The 6346-nt window shown below is 36.4% G+C and overlaps 1 long non-coding RNA gene across 1 annotated transcript; it reads right to left on the bottom strand.

The window, feature by feature from the left end:
• Nucleotides 1-1141: 1141 nt before the first annotated feature.
• LOC119776922 lies at nucleotides 1142-3010 on the bottom strand. The gene is made up of 2 exons (XR_005279847.1): nucleotides 2859-3010; nucleotides 1142-1687 (listed from the first exon to the last, which is right to left on the bottom strand). It is a non-coding gene; the product is annotated as an uncharacterized LOC119776922 (long non-coding RNA).
• Nucleotides 3011-6346: the final 3336 nt, after the last annotated feature.

Here is a 6346-nt window from a genome sequence, read left to right as displayed (position 1 = left end):
CCTGCCCATTCTTTGCAGGCAGGAAGGGAAAAAGACACATTTAGCATTTTGTGAGACAAACAGAGTGAATCATGGAGGAATGCAGTGTCGTAACAGTTGGTGCACACCAACCCCCAACTGCATTGTAAAACCTCTGACCCCAGGAAATGGGATGTCCCCAACACTTAGAACTACACTGCAGGGCTTCAGGACGTGAAGACAACAGGGCGCCTCAGTGCTATACTAAAATAAGAAGAGAAGAATGGCATCACACACTACAAAAATTTAAAGAAAAGAACTTATTCACCACTACCAAGTTTTGTTGGCACCCATTTCGTCTCCAACCTGCAGACTGAAGGGAACCCCAGGAGTGGGCTCTGGTGCCCAGGTCACATGATCAGAGGTGAAAATCCAGGATCAAACATGAGAACACACAACAGGACCACCGCTGAGCGACTTGCCATGCCCCATTCTATATCTGCTGAATCAGAACGTGTCCAGAGAAGCAGTCATTCCAGCAGTGCAGAAACATCTGGATACAGTCCCGCTTTAATGAACTTTGGTCAGCCTTTCGTGGTCGACAGAGCAGGACATAGAAACCAGCAGACCAGTCATCTACTGAAACCTCCGTCCAGGTTTGGACAAAAGGCTATGATCTTTGTGGTCCCGACTCACGGCTGCAAAAAGCAGTATACTTTAAGTAAATTATATTAAGTATACTTAAGTATAAGTATACGTTTAGAAAGTATACTCGGGCTATGTACTTTTAGTGCACTTGAAGTATACTATTTTAATACTTCTTCGAACTAAATTGGGACATTTTTAAGTTTACAAAAGTATACTGATAGTATACTGTTCCAAGATCATTTTAAGTTTACAAAAGTATACTGATAGTATACTGTTCCAAGATCATTTTAAGTTTACTAAAGTATACATTAAATTATTAAGCAAGTACACTAATCTATATACTAGAAGTTTACAAAGTATACTTGTGGTTCACATTTTAGTTTGTTGAAGTATATTTAAAATATACCACCAGTATACTCTTCAATATCCTGCCAATATAATAGTTATATACTGCTAGTCCATATTTTACACATTCAAGATTTACTGAAACTAAAATACTATTTTAATTTGTATAAGTATACTTAAGTTCACTGACCATATTGTAGCACATCAGATATCATATCCTTACAGTTACCCCATAATGTAGTTATAATGCAATATGTTTATACAATTACAAGACAGTATCTTGATAACTTTGGTTTATTTATATAACATATAGGTTTTTTTTTCTAAATGCCATCTTAAACTATTACAGACTGCATTTCAAAATTAAAAAGCTTCTCTTAAATCAAACCGTTCTTAGGTTTCAATATTAAAATAAAAATGTAAACACATTTACATATGAAAATATAAAAACAATGAAGTCATTCTTTGTCAAAAATTAAAAACTGCAATTGACATCAAAAATCTAAACAAAAGTGTGTTCCAGATAAGGACTGAATAAGAACTGAGAACTGAAGTCCTTGGTTTTCAAAAGAAGCTTAGAAAAGTGCACATTTTCGGAACAAAATATCTTCAAAGAAACAATATTTTTATGACTTTTCATCTAGTTGCTTTGAATAGCTTAAATTGTTGCATTTCTTTCTAATGATCCTCCTGACATCTTGCATGGCGGTGTCGGGGAACTTCGCCTGGGCATAGGCTGTGAGTACAAAAACAAATATACAAACAAAACATTACTTATTGGTAAATTTCTTTACTATCCACATCTAACACACATGTCAAACAGCCATAAAAGAATGTTTTTTCACGTATATGTTTGGAACTTAAATATAATCTATAATATACAGAAACTGCAAAGAAGAAAGATGTTGTTAACCAAGTTCAATTCAGCTTATTTATATAGCGCCAATTCAAAAGCGAAGTTATCTCATGGCACTTTACAAAGACAATTTAATCATATCATACAGACAAATTGTTAAATATTTTTTATCCCCTGATAGCATTCAGTGATGGACTTTGTAGTATTCCCTCCTCCAGAAAGTCCAGAATACCATTTTTCACAGATTCTGAAACTAGTGCCTCTCAAGTGCAGACTCAGGGTCAATCAGAATATCTGAAATTGGTAAGGCCCTATAGTCACACAATATTATAGGTAAGTCAAAATGGTTTAGCACTTGTTGACATAAATACTGTCAAACAGGTTTCTTCCTTTTTAATAGCAGCAGGTTTCCTTTCATGCTTGCTCAGTATGAGGGATTGCTGCAAATCCATGGACAATGCAGACGACTCCCTGTGGCTCTACGCTTCTTCAGGAGTGATGCTGCTTGGAGAGACTTTGATGCAATCAACTGGTTCCCTTATTTAGGAATTTTTTTTTTACCAATCTGTATAATCTGACCCAATCTGTATAATCTGATTAATTTTTTTAAAGTACCTTGAGATGACATGTTTCATGAATTGCCACTATATAAATAAAATTGAATTGAATTGAGTGTGATGTGCTTTGATCCCTCATAAGTCTCCATCAAAAATGGCCCTTGTTTGGTTTAAAATATGGCGCACACACTTTCTCGATTGTAGCATCAGTAAATAACTGATATGCCTCATGGCCTCTTAAAAAAAGAAAAATGTGCATTTACCTGAAATACTTAAGCTTTGTAAAACAGAAAAGGCCAGGATGGAATGAACACACTGTGAAACAGCCTACTGTAACTCTACTGGTATTAAAACTAATATTAACTGAATTAATATATCATCGCCAATATTACAGAACACCAAACAATACAGTCATTTGCTCATAAAAGAAGGAGAAAACAGCACGTATGAATTTTTTTTAAGGACGGTTTTTGTCCTAAATTACACGCACTTACCAAGTATAGCGTCAAGTTTTGTGTTGTCCAGTTGTGGCTTCGACTCCACATTTTTGTGAGCTCCTGACTGCCTCCCAGTCAAACTTGAGTTGGCCAGTGTTTCTCGACCATAGACGAGCACCGTCAGATCCCCAATGTACAGTGCTGAACTTGTAGTATGCACTGACTTCAACTTCTGACTTGGGACTTTGACATCATACCCTGGCAAAAGGGGCACCTGCGAAGATTTGAATGTTATTCACCAAATAATTATTGTGAAATTGCTTAAAATGTTTGGTCATCTACTGTATCTATTTGACAGTAGTAGAAAACTTATCCAAAACAAACAAATTGTGAATCCATGAAAATATCATTAAATTTAAGACAGCTCCATTGAACAAACATTTAACAGATATTAAAGGTAGTTTAATTGAGATAAGTGTATATATATAATAATAACACCATGTGGGACTAGTGTAATAAAACCAACACGATTGTACACCAACACTTTCATATATGGCAGACATATAGGTATCCTTGAGTAAATACCATATCATAGGGTCAGAGCCAACTTGGGAGAATGTGTGAAGAAACTGCGGTGGCTCTACAGATGTTGTTGACAATGTTGTTATTGAGATTCTTTCAACCACATCTTTCAGCTTGTCACCTACCTGCTGGAACTCCCTAAAAACAAATGAACAACAAGGGAAAAACAAGAAGCTCAAAAGCAGCTCATTAGGTATCTGATACCATTTTAGAAAATTGAATTGCGTCATTTGTGTTATGAAGTGGGATAGAAAGGCTGGTGATTAATGGCTTCTGAAGAAAACTTCATCACCCCGAGCTGTGCATTGAACGTTTGACGCAGCACATGCTCATCAAAGTTAAGCATCTACGATAAAAAGTCAAAGAGAGGTGGAACACCAGAGAGCGCAAAAACACAAAATATGCGGTAATTGACACAAAACTGCTGAACTAACAAGCCTGAAAACTGCTGTTTAATAACTGAAATCCCAAGCCGCTCACAAACCTGAGTTTCCTTGACCCACAGCTTCTTCATCTTTCTCTTTCTGTCCATTGTGTCTCATGGGGGGGGCGGGGGGGAGGGGGGTGAACCAGCATCTAGCACGCTATGATTCTTGAGCACAGGAGAAATCATATTTTCTTTATTTCATAATTGCAATGTGTATCGATCTGCTTTTAAAATTTAATAGAAAGACTGAAGCTAGATTAGGTCCTTTTCCTCTTTGCGTTAAAAAACTGTGATTTAACAATTTGCTTTGCTGGACATTGAATTAAAATAAATACCTTCTCATGGCAGCTAGATGCCTGTCTTCACATGGCTTTCTTTCATGACGCTTGTTCCCATCGCTAGGACTTTTAATTTTTCTGCTGTGCCGACACTCCATTTCTGGGAAGCTGCTCCTCATCCTGATTACTCCTCATTTGATGTACTTTACAGCATTCTAAATGGCAGTAAATTTCACACCCTTATCAAAGTACACTACTTAAATTACACCATTAAAATACAGTCAAAAATTATAACCCTCTGAATTTATTTTTTTGCCACTTCTCTCTCAGCTCCTCGACATTTTGTTGACTGATCTTCTTTCTGGGGCGGTTTTGCTTTCTTCATTTCCTGTGACAATTTTAATTCAGTTCTTATTGTTATAACGTTATAACAATACAATACAATACGGTCTAGCACACACAATTAATGCATATGAATTTACTCTAGTTACAGATATCACAACAAATTCATAAGTATGAATAAATTTTCAACAATCCAATAGAATGTTACTGTCTTCTGAATTACAATAGACTCTCTTAATGCTGAGATATTGATGCGAGCAACTACCTTTTTTGGTTTGACCTTCATGTCCTCCTCTCAAAATCTTCCCATTATGCTGTTTGGTTTACTCTTCCCTGGGCTTCTTGCCAGATGTCTTCACCATTTATGATTTTGTGTCGCTTCAATGCAGAAGGGTCACTGTAGTTGTCTGTGTAAGAATTGTCCAAGTTTAAAAACAAGAGATTAAAGTGCATGAGATACGGTTTTGAAGTATATCTATACTAAATAAACTAAGTAAAAAAAGCTAAAATGAAGTTGAGCAATATTAAATCATATGTCAGCAAATTTAATACACTTTCTGTTAATTACGCGATGTCGTCATTCCTATTATCCGTTCGTTTAGGGGCCCCACATCCTGAAACTTGCAATTTGTTTTGTGGAGCCTGATTTTTTTTTAATCTTTTAAATCCCATCCAGAAACTAATCGACTCGCTTTATACAAAATTATTGTGCAGCGCGTAAAAGGATATTGTTTTTGAGTGCAACATGGTTTAAATACCATTCACCAGGGCGCTCTAGACAGGGGGTAAAAGGGCCTCATTGCCCGTATAAAATGGTCCCTGGCCCCTTTTTAGGCCTGTATTATAAGACACCACTTATTAATACCCTTCTTATTATATGCACAAAACTCTGGTCATTTTGACCCACGCTCTAAGTTGTGACCTGTACAGTTTACAACAATTTTAAAAATTAAAGTGTATTCCAGTAGTTTTCTTAGTTTCCAAGAGCCACAAGTCTCCCCTTACATATTATAGACAATTTAAATATCTGCCCTGTTATTATTGTTTACCTTTATTCTATTCCCCTAGATGAAAAAAAACTCTGGCCCCCACCTTGCCCCCCTGAGTAAATTCGTTCCGAGAAACCACCACTGCAATGTCACCCTTATAATTTCGTTGCAAACTCAAGGTCTAAGACTATAATAAAAATACGATAATGTAATTTAAAAAATACTTAAAAAATTACATGTCATAGTATCCGCAACCAAGTCTTTCCGGGCTTATTGTTCTAATTGCCGATACATATGAACTAACCTCCTAAAAAAAATTGTTTGAATAATGTATCTTTTTGCGAGCTTGTAGGTTATCTTTAAAAAAAAAAAAAAAAAGAGCAGCATAACTGGGCATATGGCAAACGAAACTAATAAATGAATATAGAGAACTATAGGAGTAAAAATTAACTTACCACAAACATTGAAAACCTTGAATGGAAAAAGGTTTGACCGCTGAACTTTTGTGCCTGCCTTTGACGTCGCCACCTTTACCTCTATCCATCCTTCTTCATCTTCTAGATGAGGGCCTCAATTATTATATTAGGACATTGTTCTGATCAATAACTAATCCACGAACGTTTTTTCCAACTCCACAGCCGTGTCTTTAAAAAATAAAGGGCAAATGCCATCTCTTATCATGAAAATACTTCTGAAAGAGCTAGTTTCCACCCCGTTGTTTGTGGGAGAAAACGTTAACGCACGATGCGGAATTGCATCGGCATCCTATTGCTGCCCTGAAGAGAGGCCGGAACATGGCGAGGAAACGGACAAGTCAGGTGACTCAGAGGTATAAAGAAGAAAACCACTTGTAATGACCATTAGAGCTATGCAAAACGTCCTTTGACTTATCAAAGATATTATTGGAGGATTATACAGCAATTCCCA

This window comes from Cyprinodon tularosa, unplaced genomic scaffold (genome assembly GCF_016077235.1).
Source record: "Cyprinodon tularosa strain WSP-4 unplaced genomic scaffold, ASM1607723v1 ctg968, whole genome shotgun sequence".
In the NCBI taxonomy this organism is placed as follows: domain Eukaryota; kingdom Metazoa; phylum Chordata; class Actinopteri; order Cyprinodontiformes; family Cyprinodontidae; genus Cyprinodon; species Cyprinodon tularosa.
The sequence above is the reverse complement of the archived record's forward strand: the minus strand, read 5'-3'. Positions and strand labels throughout refer to the sequence as shown.